Source organism: Cupressus sempervirens, chromosome 5, assembly GCF_028749045.1.
Source record: "Cupressus sempervirens isolate cs-2001-9-10 chromosome 5, ASM2874904v1, whole genome shotgun sequence".
NCBI lineage: Eukaryota > Viridiplantae > Streptophyta > Pinopsida > Cupressales > Cupressaceae > Cupressus > Cupressus sempervirens.
The window spans coordinates 542,412,947-542,433,444 of NC_143122.1; positions in this window are offsets into that span (position 1 = coordinate 542,412,947).

The window sequence follows — 20,498 nt, forward strand, 5'->3', positions numbered from 1 at the left end:
AGCTTCTCTTCGACTCGCAAGGAAAATTGGTATGCCTCTTCAATGCTAGTCATTCTAACCAAACTTAACTCCTCCTGAATGCTAGGTTGTAACCCACTGAGGTAACGGGCAACCTTCTCCTTATTTGCTTCTGCATGCCCTACCCTAATAAGAAGTCGACAAAATTCCTCCATATATTCTTGGACAGATTTTCTTGCTTGCTTTAATCCTTGCATTTTCTTAAAAAAATCAAGCTCGTAATCAACAGGAATGAACTGCTTCTTTAGTTTGTCCACCATGCGATCCCATCTTGTGATTTTGTCCTTTCCTCTTCTATTTATTTCGAGTTGAATCTCTTGCCACCAGATTTTGGCATGGCCTTTCATTTTGGCTTTCACAAACTTAACCCTATCTAGATCCCTAATATCCTCATACTACAAATACTACTCTAGTTCATTGATCAAGTCGATCAACTCATCCGGGTTTAGATTTCCTGAAAACATATCCACATCAATTTTAGGTCTTTTCCAAGCTTAGAAATGGCCTTAAAAATCCTCTCCTCTACTTGATTTAGGACTTCCCCTTCGTCTTCCCCTTCTTGTGCAATATTTTCTTCTTCTTCATTTTCTTCCTCACTTTCGTTGCCTGCGACAACATTCAGTCCTCTACGGATCTCCTCCTGCAATGCTTGAACTTGTCTCTAGAGGGCTCTAACCTCAGGAGTAACAGCTCTGGCCCTTCCACCATGTTCCCTTTACGGAGGCATCTTCTTGTCTCAAACCCACAACCTCACAGTCTTGGTGCAAACTGCCTCATACTCGGCGCTCTGTCTACACACTCAAGAAAACCTGCTCTAATTCCACTTCATGGAGACACAAACAAAGATCAAAATGAACACACAAGAAAAAGAAAATATTATTATTAATGGAAAAATGCCCTATGGGCTTACAATAGTATGATTCTAGAGAAAGAAATCCTCCACACAGTACCTTCTCTCTACTCCACTTAGAACTGCCTTTACAATTCTAGAAATATTCTTAAATAGACCCCAATTCATTTGGGGGTTAGGAATACATTTTGGAATATGCCAGTTGTCATCCACCGCCAAAATAGAAAGTTCCAAAAGTTGTGTTAGAAGTTGGTGTAAAATTAGAAGAATCTAGAAATGGTAGTCCAACTTCCAAAAGGCATAACTTTTGAATTGTGACTTTGATTAACAAACTGTTTACATTTCTAGAAAGTTCTCAAAGTGCTCTACAGCCCTATGGAAGAGCTTAGCTTATCCCCTATTTTTTGGCCCTATATGAGGCCATTTAGTGCCCTGAATCTGACTTTGAAGCGCTCTTAGGAGGTCTCCAGGAAAATTAAAACTGCAATAACTTTCTAACCATAAAGCCTTTTGACCTTATTCTTTTTCTAGAGCATTTTAAATTACAAGTATAATCATCCCTCCAACTTACACCCTCTAACTCATCATAATTTTGGCTTAATTACAAAATAACTCATTTTTTGCATTTACATGTATCCCAAGGTGCTTAAGGTGCTTAAAAACTCTAACCCAAAAAACTAATAGTGGAACTGTGAGAGTTGGAACATTTATTTGACCCAACTGGGTATCTAGAAATAAAAACACATTAAACAGAAACTATCTCTAAGCATATTTTTGAGTGGTACAAAATTTCCCTTACACCACTGGATGCTCTTGCATCACTTTTCTTCTTTTCTATGGTTATAGGTGCTTCACTAGCTTCTTCTCCCTCAGCACCTTCATCAAGCACGGCTTCCTCTTCACCTTGATCTTCTCCTTGTCCTTGGGTTAGGGCCAGCGGTGCTTGAGTAGGGACATCTTCTTCTTCATTATCTTCATTGTCTTCCTCTTCTTCATCTTCCTCTACTCCACAAATTTTTTCTTTAAGCTTCTTAATAATTTTGTTCTTCTTTCTTATCACTAATGTTACTTCAAGTCCATAGTTATATTTGATTTTACAACATCATAATTACCAAAGGTAGTAGCCTTACTATCTACTTCTTTAGCAAGCAGAGCTATAATTGTTGCAGATGTCTCATCCATATTAATCTCATATCCTAGAGGTCTTAAGCATCTTACCCTTGAAATTGCAGCCTGTACATATGAGAAATCAGTATCAACTAGAAAGAAAACATCATTAAAAAAAATTTAACTAGAGACACTGGAATCCTATGTCTTTGTTTCATTGACTTCTTGAAGTCCTCAAAGTACCTAGTCATAATAGACTCAAAATTCTCTACCATTTTCCTCAATGAATTCATTTATTTGCACTACAATATATCTGTTCGTCTTCCATGCAATTTTACCAAAGGAAGGAAATTTGTTCTACACAAAAAAATATACATACAAATATTGATCCAAACTTGAATTTTGCACTCTTGGTTTTCCTTATGGCTCCCAAGTTTTCTAATAATTGTTACAATTGTAGCTCTCCAAGGTCATAAGAATGATCCTTCTTTACTATCTTGTAGCCCACATCAACAATAATACAAGGTACATTGTTCATCCTACTTGATTGAAATATTTTTTGTGAGATAATCCTTACTACAAAATCAATTAGGGGATCTATGATGGTATCAATTGTCATTCCTCTCTTGATCCACACCACCCCTATGTTTTTCTCAATAACTTATTTTGCATCACTTCTCATCATTTTGGGTCTATCTAGGGTTGGATACCCTGTTATTCTCTGCACAATCTTCTTAGTAATCTTGATAGGTCCATTATCTAACCATACAAAATTGCCTTTAAGTCTTCTCAAAATAATCTTTATCCAATCTATCTTAAAGACGTTGGGGAAATCTAAGGAACAAGTTAACCCTTTTCTTTCTACAATTTTGTATTCCTCCTTCAGTGTTCTATTTTCACAATTTTCCATATAGGTCTTTGATTTCCATGCCACCTACACTACCCACATTTCATGTATAACAACATCTCACATCTTGAATCTTTAAGAATTGCGATGGTATCATGGGTAACGCACCAAATGGATCTTGTTTATAAGAAGTGTTAGGAATTGCCTTGAAATTTGGTTGTCTAATCTCATTGTTGATTAATTGGACATTTAAAACTTCCTTTCCCTCTTTGACCTTAGTAGCAGAAGATCTAGATGCCATATTTAATACCTATGTTTGCACAAATTCAAATAGCCTAGCTCATCACATGATAAATACCTTCACAAATATGATGAATGGTGTCAAACAGTGGTTGAATTCAGCCTGCAAATGCTTGGACTGATCTTTTCAATTTTTCTTTATCTCTTCATGCTCTCTCCAAATTTGGATGATGTCAAATGAGTCAAAAATTGATCATCTAGACCTTAAAATTTTGTAATTAATGCTTAGTGCTTACACTGTTGTAAGCTTAGCTTGAATAGAAATTTCAACTCACTCAACTTCCATGCAGTTTCCTTTACACTTGGAAACCACTATGAGCTCGGTCAAAAAAAACACTTGTGATAGAGTCACTCAGAAACTTGAGTGAAACATTTCATTGTCGGTAGTAACATGAAAACTAACAAAACTAAAAGATTTCTTCCAGATTCTAAACAACACTTTGCATCTTTCTTCATGCAAATATAATATTTTCATAACTAAATCTTTGGAACTAATGTATAGTATATCTTTCAAATATTAGTCCCACACATATCTCTTTATTTCTTAATTGGAGGTGGTGTGATCACCTGACCCATTGGGGGAAGTGATCCCATCTGAACTTGATGTGTTGTAATCTTCCTTTCTCTTCCAGGTCTTGTTCATTCATCTCTGATATTCTCAACTTCTGTCTTTCCTTTGCCTTTTTAGAACTCACTGCTTGGTGCTCTTGACCTTGTTGGACAATTCCTACTTATGTGACTAGTCTTTAAGAAACTAGAACATGTAGTTCAACTCAGCCATCTTTTGTAGTCACACATTTGTCAGCAACATGTCCATACTCTTGACAATAGTGACAACTATACCTAGTATTATAATGTTGTCATTATGCTTTACCTTTGTTTGCTTGTTTAATGACCATTTGTGCTTGGATCTATATTCATATGCTCTATGTCCATACTTGTGATGATTATAGCAATATCCTTCAAATCTTTGTTTGCTCAAGGTCTTGGTTCTACATTCATGTGTCTGATGTCCTTGTTTGTTGCATTTGTGGCAGTGACCCATGAACTTATACTTAGGATTCTGATTTGGAGTCTTGTTCTTGCAAACACTAATAGTATGACCTATCTTACCACAATTGTGAGAAGTAGGTTTGGAGCTCTTAACTTTTTTACTTCTCACTTCACCACTTTTAGATGATTCTCCTTCTTCAATGCTAGTGTATCCTAATCTGATAGTGTCACTATTGGATCTAGGAGATCTCGTCAATTGCTCAAAATACTTGATAGCTTCACCAAGTCTATTGAAGCTTTCAGAAAACTCTTTTTCTCTTTTTAGATAATTTATTAATTTTTCATTTTCTAACTTCAGTGTTGTGATCTCAATATCTTTTCCATTCAATTCATGATTTGCAATCATCATTTGATTCAATGTTTCCAATTACATGCGAGCAATCCTATTAACCTCTAATATTTTCTCTTTTAGTCTGTTGGTCAATATCCTTTTGTCATCTTCAATCATGACTAAAATTTTCTTCCTCTTTCTTTTTCTGCTCAATCACTTCACATAGCAATACTAATTAGACTTCTTGTTCTATCTTTAGATTTATGACCTCTTTAGTTAGGGCTCCATTCTTTTTCAATAGATCTGCAACTGCTGCATCAAATTCACTTGTGTTTCCATCTACAAATAATTCATTAGTGTTAATCTCTTGGTAATGTGTGTCATTCTCTTCAATAGCTATCTCTTTCCTTCTTTTCAATGATCGCTTTAACTCATCTCTTGCTTCATTGAGCTAACATAGGACAAGTTGTATTTCAATCTTCTGGTTCACAATAGTCTTTGCCAACTTGTAAACGTCCATCTCCAAGATCTTTCCTCAAAGATACAAAGCTTTACTTTCTAGAGAACTAGGCTCTAATACCAATTGTTGGAAATACAATAGAAAAATTAAACTCTGGGGGTGGGGGTGAGTTAGTACTTAAAACTTTAACCTTAAAATCATTCACCACACATCCATCTCACAATCTATGCATATAAACTAAAATACCAAATTAAAATATACATCCATAACTTGAAAGTAAATAACATTAAACACATGTATGACACAAGATATTTGGTTACCCAAAAACCCTCCAAGGAGAAGGTAAAACTTGGGTGGTGATGACACCCACAAATCTCCACTACTGCAGTAATAAAGTGTATCCAATGAAGGTTACAATATTTGATCATGAAACATGATCTACTCTATGAAAGGCCTCCCTTGTTAAAGGCTTACAAGATTGTTAGATCTTACCCTGCTAGAAGTGTGTTTGGCAAAAGGACTTTGAATTACAATGAAGTAAGCACCTTGTTAAATGATTTATAACTACTTATTAAGACTACTTTGTTAAGAGATTTAACTTATTCAGCTGCTAGAATGTATCAACAATGATCCTACAATTAGCACTCTACTGCTAGATAACATATCACCTCTTTACATGTATCCTTGAACCTTCTTATTAGATGTATCTCTTCTCTCCTCTAATTCCTTTCCTTTTTTCTACTCTAAATGATTCAAAAATGTATCTCAATTCATAACTCCTTAGTCACCATGAATTTTCTATTTGTGCATGCAAACTTCTCTCTTTTCTCCTTCAACATTCATTCATAAAAAGTTTCGGGTTTTTCCTCCTTAAGAAGACCTAGGTGACTTAGGGTTAGGTATGAATCAATGATTGTGATTCATCCATCTAGCCACTCAATTCATCCCTTTAACTGATTGGTTGCACATACTGCAGAGGGATTCTCAATTAAGATTTTTTCTTATCATCTAGGATCACAAACAAATCCTCAAGTTAGCTCCAAAATGATTTACCTAGTAGTTTGTGTCATTAAAAAAAACTATATCAAAAGTGCATTACTTGGCACTTGAAGTCTCTAATGCTCTTCATAAACTATAACTTCAATGTTGTATCTCGGCCTCTAAATGACTCAACATCTGAATGACTCGGCACTTACTATCTGACAACTTATGCTCAGCATGCACTACTTGTTCGGCATGAACTAAGTAAATGATTTAAGTATATTGTCACTCATATGTCAAAACCAATCTAAGATTAACAATGATGAGACACCTACAATTAAGAAAAAAAAAGTATAGATCTATGATTGGAGGTTTGCAATATCTAACTCTCCAAGCTAAATATAGAAAATATAATTGGGATAGTAGCAAGATATCAAGATGATCCTAAGGAATCACATTATGGAGTAGTAAAGAGAATATCAAATATTTAAAGGGTACACTTGATTTTGGACAATGGTATGAAAAATCAAGTAATTTTACTATGTGTGCATATACTGATGTGGATTGGGCAGGCGAATGAAAGAAAGAGCACTAGTGGTGAAGCATTTTTCCTTGGAGGAAGATTGGTTTCTTGGCTAAGAAAGAAATAGGATTTTATTTCATAGAGTACATCAGAAGTAGAGTATGTAGTAGCAACAAAAAATTGTAATCAAATCATTCGATGAAGCAGATGCTAAAGGATATTGGGATAGAATTTTTAGAACCTATCATCATACATTGTGATAACACAAGTACAGTGAGTATATCTAAGAATCATGAGTTGCATTATAAGACTAAGCATATATCTATCAAGTATCATTTTTTGAGAGAGAAAATTACAAAGAAAGAGATCAAACTAGAGTATGTAAGCACAAAAGAGAAGATTGCATATGTCTTTACAAAGCCTTTTCCTAAAGATGCATTTGATTATTTTTGAGGTATTCTTGGGGTTATGTCCCTGCCTACTTCTAAATAGATAATATAGAGAGTGCATCAGTCCAATGGTACAAAACATTATTGCTTATCTAAAATGAATGTTGATGCTTCCTATATGGGGGAGTATTTGATATGAGTAGAGTAATCAAGGACTCATGGGAGTTTTTTTAGAACAATGTCTTTAGACACTTGAGTTGATTAAAGACTTCAAACATATGATTGACATAATGAAGCCTTTGTCATTGATGTCAATGGGGGGAGAAGTATACATGAAAAATATCTCCTATGAATGGGGGAGAAGTGTTACAATGAGAGTGATTGACGTCAATGGGGAGAAACATTGAATGGGGGAGAAGTGTGAAAACCAATGACCATCCATGAAGTAACGTAAGTTGTTCCTAAGAGTTAGACTGTGAACAACTAATGTTGTTCCTAAGGAAAAGGAAACACAAATAGAATAGTATTCCAGTGGATTTTAGATTTGATTGATGAAGAGAATTTAGAAAGAGGAGAATAGCAGGAATAGCAATAGAGTTTTCTTTGGTATTGTTGGAACTTAGATGGTTTTCATCTATATTTCTATCAATGTGAAAGGGGGAGATTTTGAGCATGAGTTATGATGGTATTCCTTTGGGGGAGTATCCTAATCATTTCTAGAACACTTGGGGAGATTGTTAGCATGATTAACATGTTGCATTCATAACTATGTTTGTCAATGATGTCAACATAGAATTATTTCTATAAAGAATGGAAGAGTAGAAAATAGAGAACGAGGTTTTATAGACTATGTATTATTGATCAGGTCAAGCGTAGTTAAGGACATGTTCTACATTGTATCTTGATGATGTGGATAAGTGCACATATAGAGAGTCGAAGACATGCAAAATATATGCTTGATATATAGAAGATAGTAAGTAGACAAAGTACCTGATAAGTGGTTTTTGATGATTGATTTGTATCTCTTAACAAGTATAGAATCATGATGAGTGCAGATAGACAATGAAAGTAAATAGACTAATGATGACATCAGCAAGTGTGCAAGGTCTGAGGTCGCACATATGGAAATTTGTAAAGACTATGAGCTGATAGTAATTTGTAATTATTTAAAGATGTAATGTTGTGTAACATCTTAATAAGTTCCTATTATAATTAATTGGGAAAGCCTCAAGGCTAACTCAAGGAATTATTTTGAGGATAAGGTATAAAGAAAGGTTATTTTCCTTTTGATGAAATGGGAATTTTGAAGTGAAGTGTGAATTGTGAAAGTGATATGCAAAGTTGGTAAATGTGTGTAACCAATCCAAGGGATTATTTGGATGTGAAGTTGGTGATTTGGTATTGAGATTAGAAGAGGTTTTTTCCAATCAAGGGGACAAAGAAAAAGCCAAAGTTACTCAATTTCTATTATTCTACAAGGAATAATACAAAGACTAGTTGGATAGTGAGTTTGGTGTTCTTTCCCTTGAAGTTGTTTGGAAAGTGGGTCCATCTGCCTTCTACAACTCCTAATAGGGTTGGCACAACTCCTAATAGGGTTGAAATCTCCTAACAATGATTTAAAGTTTCTTAAAAGGGATTGATATGTACTGAATGTATTTCATTGGCTCCTAACAGAGTTCATCCTCTAATAAGGAACATTTATATTAGTACATCATTTTGTGGGTACCATCACCACTAGAGTTTTCCCTCTGATCAAGGGTTTCCTTAGTTAACATATCTGGTGTTATTGTGTATGAGTTTCTTCTTATGGCTACTGATTATATTGTTCACATACTTAAGGATTAATAAGGTTCATAAATATTTTAATAGTTGGATAACTGATTCACCCCCAACCCCACCCCCACCTCCACTCTTAGTTATCTTGGTGGACTTTACGTTTTAACAAACCAATACAATAAGGTTCTCCATGATCCAAACCTCAAGAAAGAACTTTACTCTAATATCACCTGAGGCAGTGCCGAGCTAACTCAAGAAAGAAAATCCCAAGCTACCCTTGCTAAGAGTTACACACAGAAGCTTAATCAACACACAAAAAGGAACAAGAGGTCATATACATCATTTGATAAGTGTAATTATTTAACATTTCATATAGAACAACAACATGCCCAATTGTGAGGCCTTCCAGGTTGCATCCTGATACAAAATAAGTATTACAATTCAGAGTCCAATCTCACATATTCTATCTTCTACCTTATAGGATCTATCTTCCTACATCTGACCAAGCTTCTTATATAGACACCTAAGCCACAAGTTCACTAGTCAAGTATTTAATTATATTATAGGTCTGATCTTGGATTAATAAATCAAAACCCAAACAAAGGATAATGTAAGATCACACGCACTTAAGGATATGTCCACAGTATAGTTAGGATTTGGCTCTCGACTGCACAAGATGTCACATCATCACTAGAAATTTTATGAACAAAAATAGTATGCCTCGCTAGATGGAAAATGCAAGAAATAGATACCTCAAAGTAGGGCACAAAACTCTAAAAAATATGAAACATCAAAATGCATGCACTTATGAAAAGGATCTAGGATAGGTCTTTGACATGATGTCAACTGCACACAACCCCAAATCAAAAGAAACAACAACTACTTTGCAACCAATAGACTTGTATAGAAAACAAGAAATATTTTTGGTTGGTGCAAGATTTCTCATCAAACCAAGATGCTCTTGCATCACTATTGTGGAACATGGATTTATTATTAATACAGCTACCAGATTAATCTTAATGATGTTTTCTTTAGTTTTTAGTTGGGACACATCAAATTCTTGAGGTAGCTTTTCTCCTTGGTAAGCCAACATGAGAAAATACTTTTCTTTACCAAATTTTAGGACTCTTTCCATGAACTTGTGGAAATTAGATCATGTTTAGCTTCCTTAACCATTTTACCAATGATCTCATCTTCATCTTGGATGCTCCCTATTGACGAAGCTATGTTTCAACAAGGCTTTTTAGTCCAAATTATGATTAAGGGTGATAGATCTTAATAAATAACCTTCTTAAAAATAATCTTTAAGAGGATTAATTAATTAAGCACTATTTAATTAGATCAAATATAGGTAAAAATGTGTCACTTTGTCAATTTCAAGATAATTTTATTTTGAAACTAACTTTGTGTCAAGTTGGATGAACAGACCTCAAAAAAGGGTATCTAAAACTATTTTTAATTTTTTCTCAATTGTTTCTTTAAATGTCATAAATGCACTGGATCATATCCACTAATAAATGTGTAAATGTGGTGTTATTTTCTATAAATGTGTTTCTCTAAGATGTAAATGTGCTACTTTGTAGCATTAATGTGTTATTTTGTGTTAGATGTACAGGTTATCCTCCTCTAATAAAAAGTGTTGGGCAAGAATTTGTAATTGCAATAAAATGACAAAGTTTGAATTAAACAATAAACGTGGCTTGTTTTTTTTTTCATCGGATTGAGCTTAGTGACTCCCCTCACCTTACCTTGGGCTTATAGATGCCAAGTTTGGGTTCAAGGAAAGGCAAGTTGAGGTGAGACTAATCCACTTGAGGTAAGACTGACGACTCAAACTCCAATCCCACATAAAATCCTAGAGGGGGATTTGAACACAAGACCATGGGAGTGATCCACGACCTTAAGCCCCCTCTCCCAACCATTCGAGCTTGTGCCTAAAGGCAGTAAACTTAGTTTGTTGATCTAGCATGTAAATGCACTCATTTGTATGTTTTATGGATTGAAATAAAGGTTGTATGCACTAAGATAAATCATAACTACACTAGTTTGTAAGTTAGATGCATTAGTTTGTGTGCCAAATGTGCTAGAAGCAAAGAAAATTACAGTAGTTTTTGTGTCTTATGCACTAATTTGGGATTCAAATTTGCTAGGTTGTGTCAAATATATTGCAAGAAAAGAAACATAAACTACTTTTTGTGTCTTGTGCATTAATTCAAGATGTAAATGTGCTCGAGTTTAAGATATATGTGTTGAAAAGAGTGCTAATGCGCTAATTTCTCTTTGTCTAAGATTATAAGCCAGTTTTTGTAGTTTGACAATTTTTTTTGTAACTTCTTACCTAATGTTTTGGATAATTTCTTTATGATTTGTGACCTAAACACAATAACAAGTTGTATTCAAACAATTGTATTTCCTAGGATCCTAAATATTAAGTCTATGTGATGGGAGATTGTTGGAGATTCTTATTACGAATTGTTATTGGTTATGTTTGACATTATTTTTTTTTCTTTGATCTCAACATATATGTTAATCAGACAATGTTTTTGTTGTTCAACAATGTTGGAGGAGTTTCATTGAAGATACAGTTTGTTGAATATGAGCCTGCAAATTTTACGAGATGATGTTTGGTGAGTCTACACAATATTTTTTCTATTTCATGTATTTATAAGTTGATGACAATATTTACTGAAAACTAATTTAGACTGACACAAGAGTTTTTGGTGGCTTTTTGACATGATCTTTTCAGTGACTTTTTAAGATTTTAATGGCTTTCTTAGTTTTTTTAGAAAGTTTGTTTATTGATAAATTCAAAATCTCATGTCCAATTTCGAATGTTGGTAGTTCATCTTATCTTAGTTTTAGAAATCTTCACGAAAAAATCAACTTTCTTTTTAGTTATTTTTAAGATTACAAAAAATGGCAAAAAACAGTTTTATTAAAAAAATTGTCAAAAGTGGTAATTTCAAATTTGTATGTGAATTATTATTTTTTTCATTGTAGTAGAAGAGGAGCTAGAATATAAAAAATATTGTAATTCTATAAATCTTTTCGTGTTTTTTCTCTCTCTTATGTTTATGTTAATGGGTTGTGGAATTTGGTTGCATCATAGGGTATCAAAGCACAAAATGTATAGGCAAAGGAGATTTTTTTGATTGTGGTTTTCAGTTTATGTTTATGCAAGTTGAGAAGATGAACTATTTTCCAAAAGACTAGGTAGAAAAGAGAAAGGACCTAGGTAAGGAAAAGGCAAACTGGAAGCAAGGTTTGTATACTTACTTGAAGAGATGGATTTATTAAAGAAGAATTTGCAGACTGATAATTCATTAAAGAAGAAGAAGAAAATTAAATAAAAGATAGAGAGAGAGAGAGAGAGAGAGAGAGAGAGAGAGAGAGAGAGAGAGAGAGAGAGAGAGAGAGAGAGAGAGAGAGAGAAGGGAAATATGATGTGATTAGAGTTGATAATAATATTAAGAGAGATACGACATAGTTTGGAACTATGAGGAAAGCAAATAGAACTATATGTGTGAAAATGGTACCTACCAAATAAGAATCACATGGCCTATTTGAAATATTATTCAAATGAGGAGAAGGAATGAAAACACACAAAAAAAAAAAGAGGAAGAGGTAAAAAATTAAATCTTATACATACCTATGGTTGTTTTGACATCAAGCATTGAAAAAGACAAGGTAAACATAGTAGTAGATGAGTCTTTGTGTCGTGTTCAATCATTTGAATCTAATCTTCAAAATGAGTATGTGGAAAGACATGTTTATAATATGATTTATCATGAAGATATTACAATTTTTTTTGTTAATAAGGCATATGCATGTTTACAAGGGCAGTATGTAAATTGTGGTGATGGAGAATATGTTGATATATTATATGTTGAGGACATAAATAATGATACTACAAAGGTATATACAAAAGAAATGAAGTATGTGAATCTAAAGGATAAGAGGATGCTAAATGTAATCACCTAAAAATAGCCATCTAGACTATTAGCCCCCTTCTCATCATTTTGGCTTAATTAATTAATCATTTCCCTAGGCAAATTTGCTAAAAATCAATTTATTTGATTTTAACCTATAGTTTGACTATATTCTGCATCCACATTTGATTCCCCTTTTCATTAAATAAAATACCCCATTCTTCTAACCCACTCAATGTGCACACATAAAATCCTTTTCCTATTTAAAAATTAAAAGAAAAGGCTTTTGTCTCACATGAAAATTCAACTCCTTTTCATTGGTTGACTTGATCTTGCACATCGATCATGCCAAAAGTCAACCCCTACCCTTGATCATCCATTTCTTGATCTTGATCTAACCGTCCATACATCTTTAAAAGAGAGAGTTCTCTCCTTCTCTAAGGATCTCAATCTTTGAGCTATTGTTATACTGCAGGTTTCTTGATAGGTTTTCTTGGAGCTTTGTGGAGAACTTCTTGCTTCTTGTCTCATTCTCTCATTATCATCCTCATTTTAATTTAGATGTATTTGCAATAGCCTAGCTTTATATTTACATTAGCATAGATCACATAGATTAATTGAAATGGTTGTAATATGCTCATCTTTCTTAGTTTAGTTGCATTTATCGCATTTCATATTAGCATAGTTCATTCTTGCATTGCATTTTTTAGAGTTCTTTTGGACATTTGCACTCTTTCTCTTGTCTAAGTAATCTCCCATTGTATGGTTTACTAGAAAGGGTTGTGTCCCTAAGGCTCAACTAAGAGCTCCTCATATGCACAAGCACACACCTTTGCACTCCATTAATAGGGAGCTCTAAGCTGTCATTCAAGTGTTATAATCTATGCAATACCTTGGAGAGAAGGGTTTAGAGAAATGCACAAACTAAGTGTACATTTTTGCACCCACTATGGGGCAAAATGTCTTGGTTTTGCCTCTTAATCTGCACTTTAATCTTACATTTTTTTGCTTGTTGCTCTGTCTTTTTTTCTCTGCAATTTTGATTATCATGTGATACTTTATCAATATTATATGATATATCTCAATATTGTTGTGTGATACTTTAACAGTTAAAGTATCGTACGCACATACATAAGTCTATTGCACCTGTCTACAAAGTTTTATCGCATGTGTATAGGGAGAAATATCGCATAGAAGAAAAGTATCGTACAATATTCTATCAACAAAAAACTATCACCTATCCTAGAACTTGTTTTTGTTTGAGTTGTTTTGTCAATTTTAGGTCTTTGGCATTCTATTTTTCAAGTTTCTCATATTTGTTACTATTTTATAGAAGTTTTTTGCAGGTTTTACTTTATTTCAGACTAACCCTCTTGTTGGACTAACATTTTTCCTTATAGGGTTGCTCTAAATGCTTGCAAAATTTCTCCAAAAAGAATGCATGTCAAAACTTCAAATGCAAAAAAGCTACTAATGATTGTTTGCGGGGCTGCCTAAAAGCATAAAAACAAACAAACAAGTGTGCTTATATTTCCTTTATTTTTGCATGTAGCAATATTACTAGTTATTCATCTTTCATAGGCACATAAAACTTGCAATTGAGATCTCTTAGTGGTAGGAAAGTATGCTCTTCACCCTTGTGGTGAATCAGAATTCTTGACCCGCCTTTAGATTTTGAAAGTAAGTGGGATAAATGAGCTTCTTGGTGTGTTTGGGGAAATGATTGGAATAGGAGAGTATGTTTTTCACCCTTGTGGTGAATTACAAATCTTGACCTCCAAAAGTGGATCCTTCTTGTGTAGTCTAGCATCCTTTAGAGGGCCTTCTCTTGAGCAATCAAGAGGAATGACCCAAGTGGGGACAAGAAAACCCAGCTATTCCAACCCACTATAAACTCAAGGCTATCAAGAACACAAAACTTTGGTAGACATAGTGTTTTTCTTCACTTAATGTGAGTACTTGTGGGATTGGGACCATGAGGAAAATGCTAGGAAAGAATGCTTAAGGTACTCTTGTGACTGCGAAGTCCAATACTTATCGTAAGGTAAGGTGTCTTGTAATTGAGAGCAAGGGAAGTGCTATGAACAAAAGCCCTTTCTAAATACCATAGATTATAAGCTACCTTATTTTTCCACTCACCATCTTGGTGCAAGGACTGATCCTAGTGGATTTGCTCAAATCAAACCAAGATTTTATACTCACCATTTCTGTCCCCTTGGTTATGCTAGTGGCATTTCCATGAGAAAGCCAATATCTCTTGTGGGAAATCACTTGGTGTGAGGTGAAGGGGATTCAAGCATGGGCCAAGTTGTTAAGTAATGAACTGTGACCTTACGTAGTATTGCTTGGCACATGTATTTAATGTTCTAGACCAATCTAAATGTTCTTCAACATCAAACAAATATTCATAGATCTTTTGCTTGATATGCCAATTGCTTGTGTTGACAAGATTTATTTGCCCCTTGTCCAACTATTTGAATCATGTTAAATCCTCGTGCTATTTTCAACTCATGTTTTTCTCTACTATAAATTGAGGTCCTATACTGTCTACAGTACACTCTAGTTTGAAACATCCATGAAATTAACTCAAAACATAGAATTTTCAGCGCTTAAACTACATTTTTCACAGTTCACTGGCCCTTTCGCATGGCCTTTTGAGAAATATCGTGTGACATTTCGTACCTGAGAAAGTATCGCATGTCTATTATAAGGTCAATCACACTAAGGTTATCAACTATGTCACCTTGATTAAGGGAAACTATCATCTGAGATAAAATTATTGCCCAACTATTATAAAGTCTATTGTAGGATACATTGCGCTAACCAAATATCAGCTGCTTCGCTGACAATATTTCCCAACCTCTGTTGCTTCCAAAATAGAGTCAAATTTGTGTCTTAGCTGATTTAGAGGTGTTGTCACTTCATTCTACCCTAGTTTGGTCTAAAATCTTCATGTCAAGTATCGTTCTAAGTTGAAAAAATATGTCTAGTTTATCAGATGTAAGCTAAAAAATGTTGCTAATGGTCACTTGTCAAAATCTAGTTACCTCTCTATGCTAGATACTTGTTATCGAGCTTCTTGCTCATCTTCTTGGCTCAAGTCGTTAGTGCTATAAAATTCTTGAGAACTCTTGATAAGCCACTTACTTATTTTATCTTTGACAAGTGATTATTCTTGACCTTACGATCTTCAAATCTAAAATGCTCATGTGTGTAACATTGAATATAGACATGGCTACTATAGCAATCCCTTTGATAACATTCCTCTTGGTGGAAATGATGGAAACAATACACCTCCTAGAACTCCTAGAATAAATGATGGAGGGTGTCCATCACCACCTAGATGCTCATAGCCACATCATGAAAGTGAGACTAATGACAAAGTCACTAGCAAAGATCTCATGAGATTTCAACAAGATAAGGTCACCCAAAGGTTGATGCTAAAAGCTTTAGAACATAATGGTGACCAATATTTTCAATAAATGACAACTAAGGGATGGAAACTCCCTTATGATTTTGATGTGCAAAGAATCATCCAAAAAAGAGAACCTACTGAAGTTGAGATCTTGAGAGTGGAAATGCAAGAACTCAGAAATCAACTTGCCCAATTACAAGTTTCCAAGGAACAACCCAAGACGTCTTTTTTTGAATCAATATGTGCTCTTCATTTCAATAGGAGTCTTTATATGGTCTAATTTCCTAGGGATATAGAGGCTCCTAAATATGACAAATGTGATGGAAATGGTGATCCTCATGACCATGTAAGGAATTTATATGCTCTTAGTATGGACTTTATGCATGAAGACACTTATCTTATGAGGTTCTTTCCTACGAGCTTGAGGGGCCAAGCTATGGAATGGTTCACAAAGCTATCACCTCCTCTCAAGTCATTTTATGAACTTACACAACGATTCATTCAAAATATTCCTATAACAGTCAACATCCTATCACTATGTTGGACTTGTGCAACATTAAACAAAAACAAGGTGAACCTTTTGCCACATACCTCTAATGATGGATATCTTTCCACTCTACGTACCCTTGGAAAATTCCTGAGACAGAGAAGATTGACATCTTTGTCAATACACTTGTACCTGAATTCTACTATGACCTTAGGAAACAACTATTCACATCCTATAATGATATGGTTGAAAGTGCATATCGCATTGAGGATGTTGCTATTAGGAAAGGTGACATTATGTTGAACAAAAACAAAAATGGTGATGGGAATGACAAAGACAAAAACAAACCTTGGAATAAGAACAAATATGTTATCAAAGATGGAGTAGTGGACGCTCCTAAGACCAAGGAATCATCCTTCAACCTTTCTAATGTCACTTATGTTACAAAACAACAAGAGACTTCAAAGTCTCAAACTTTTGACAACAACAAGAAATTGTCTAAACCAAAGCATGTTTATACACCCATGGTAGAATCTTATGAAGTAGTCTTAAAGACCTTGCTTTCAAATAAGCTTGTCACGCTTCCAAACAACTATCGACCCTATGACACACACATCAACTTGATTGGTGGAGAGATGATCATTTCTACAACTATCATAGGAGCAAGGGCCATAACATGAAAAATTGCTTCAAACTCAAGGATGTTATCCAAGACCTCATTGAAGGAGGAAAATTCCTAATGTGTGGCTTAATGAAAATTATGACCACAAAGCATCCATTACCTAAATATGAAAGAGGGGAATGATCCCATGCTAACAAGAAAAATCACGATGCAAAGATCAACTACACCTACATTGATGCAGACAATTTCATAAACATGCTAGAAATTGTTGAACATATTTGCATGATGGGTCCTAAATTTGACCAAGAACCCAACTATGACATGGATGATGAAAGACCTAGGGTAGTCCTAAAAATATGCAATGGTACACAAAATCATAGGGACACTAGGGCTAAGGTAATTCTTTGGGGTGCAAACTCTTCCTCTTCGCATGGTGAGAAACTTAATGCTATCACCAAGGGGTAATCCAAGGTTGCCCTCAAAGTTGTAACTGATCCCAAGAATGCTTCAACATCTAGACACGTAGCTACTCCAACTATATCCAGCTATGATCTTGTCAAATAGTTGCGAAGAACCCCTATGCAAATTTCAATCTTTGAGTTGCTAGAACTATCTCCTTTGCACAAGGAAATTATTGAGAAAGCCTTACGCACAACCAATATTCCCATAGATATTGATGTGGAGTAATTCCAAGCTATAGTGAATTATATTTCCTCACCACACTATCTCACATTCTCTAAAGAGGATGACAAGTCACTCAATCATCCCCACAACCTAGCTCTACACATCAAAGTCCAAATCTTCCATACTTGCATCCCTCAAGTCTTGATAGAAAATAATGTTGGGTTAAACATTATCTCCTTCAATGTTATTCAACAACTAGGTATGTCTAAATTTTCTATCAACCATAAGTGAAAGATCACCATCAAAGCCTATGATCAGGTTGAACGACCTTCTAAAGGATGTTATTCTATTGTTGATCCCTATGGATCCTGTTGAAAAAGATGTGGTCTTTCTAGTTTTAGAAATCCCATAGGCATATAATTTGTTGCTAGAAAGACCTTGGATCCATGACATGCAAGTGGTGTCATCAACGTACCATCAATGTATAAAATTTCCCTTCAATGGTACCAAGATAATTATTCTACGAGACAATTCAATGTCTATCAGCACATTGTTTGTTCTTGAAACAATAGTCCCCCACAATAGCTCTTCCCATGAGCTTAAACAATATGTCCAGGAATGTGAACAAAAAATGAAAATGATGAGTCTTGGTATGGGCAACTACACTCTAGACTCTATTGATGCTTTTCTAGTTTCTCCTCGATCTTACGAGAAACCTTCTAAAATACTGAACCCCTTGGCTTCTACTATGACCATTTTTGGGACCTTTGTCCAGTCGTCTATTCCCTTAGAAGTAGAAAAAGAAGATCAAGCTATAAGAGATTGGATTTATAGGGATGAGGAAGATGTGCAGGAAGTTACAATCACTACTCCATTTCCCCCAAGCATTTTGGAAAAGGCTACAAATTTTTTTTAAACATGGGCTATCATAACCAAGGCTCTCTAACTGGTGAGAAGAAATCTTTTTTCAAACCCTTAATTCATACTGAGGGATGAAAAAATAAGGATACTACTAGACTCAACTTTAGGTTAGAGTCTGACTTACCAAGGTTCAACAAAAAGGCTCCCATGTTTAGTGAATCAAAAAATACAAAATGAGGATTCCATGCCTCCTACTACCCTCCTTTAGAGAGAATAACACATGGTTACCAATAATGATGTTGATGCTTCCACCTTTAAAACACACAAATTTGATGAATCTGATCATGAAGATCCTAACAGAGCAAGGATAAGAGAAAACATTGCTCACTTGATAGCCCAAAACTAAAGTATAGATTCTGGTGAATATGAATGGGAATCTCTCTCAGATGTATCTTGTAAGTTAAGATTGGATGTCATCCATGCCTATGCAACCCAAGAAAACATAGTCGAAGAGTCTAGTCTAGGTTCGAATGAGTTTGGTTCGCAAATTGCTCTAGTGGATCACTTCGGTCCCTCTACATCAGTCCCTCTAGGTCTATTCCTGATTTGAACCCCTTCGAAGCTTTCCATATGGGATGAACCTCTCATGTCACCAGAGATGACTCCTTCCACATCAACAACCTTGACTCCTCTACTTCCCTCTAATTACTTCACCCTGATCTAATAGATTGGTCTTCTCAACACCAAAGACCAAAACTATTATCTTTTCATAATGACTATGAGATCACTTGCTACTTCAATGCCATTGAACCTGTGATATCTTCCACCAATGAACCTGTTGTTAACATGATAGAAAAAGATATCAAGTAACTTAGTTAAAAAACCAAGAGAAAAATGAAAAATAAGCATTCGGATGGAGAAAACCACTTTGTGGCAATGTCTGAACCCCAAAAAAGTAAAAATAAAAATGTATCCAAAGGTGAAAACCTCTTCTAGGCGCTTGAGGATGAGGTGCTTGGTAGTTTTCCTAGTTATTTCTAATATAGCTCTTCAATTTTTATTGAACCTACCCAGCCAATCAATCTTGGTATAGAAGATTCTCCTAAGATCATTCATGTTTCCCAATCATTATCAACTAAAGAAAAGGATAACTTCACTAAGTTCTTCCAAAGAAAGGACAATCAACTTTGTATGGACCTATTCAAATATGTTTGGTCTTGACATACATCTTATCATGCATCACTTATCTATTTCTCCTCATGTCAAACCCATCAAGAAAAGTTGATAAAAATGCATCCACATGTTCCTCTCTTGGTTAAAGAAGAACTAGAAAAACTCTTAAGTGCAAACTTCATATGAGCTATTGACTATGCAAAGTGGATCTCTAACATTGTACATATGTCCAAACATGATAAGTCCATTTGATTCTGCACCGATTTCAGAGACTTGAACAAAGCATACCATAAGGATGACTTTCCACTTACTAAAATAGATCTGATAGTGGATATGATGGCAGGTTATGAAATGTATTCTTTAATGGATAGCTTCTTTGGATACAATCAAATCAAAATTTCCCCTAGGAATAAGAAGAAAACAACCTTTACATGTGCATGGGGTACTTTTTGTTGGAATGTCATGCTCTTTTGGTTAGATAATACAAGAGCCACCTACCAAAAAGCCATGACCACCATCTTCCATGATATGATGCATAAAAATATGGAAGACTATGTTGATGACGCATTGGTCAAATCTGAAAAAAGAGATATACATCTTGATAAACTGAGTTTGAAGTTAAATCTCAAAAAGTGTGCCTTTAGCGTCACATCAGGAAAATTACTAGGATACATCATATCTACTAAAGACATAGAAGTTGATCCAGAAAAGGGACAAGTCATTCTGGAAATGCCTCCTCCTAAGAACATCAGTCAGTTAAGAAGTCTTCAAGGATGTCTTCAATTTATTAGGAGGTTTATTTCTTAGTT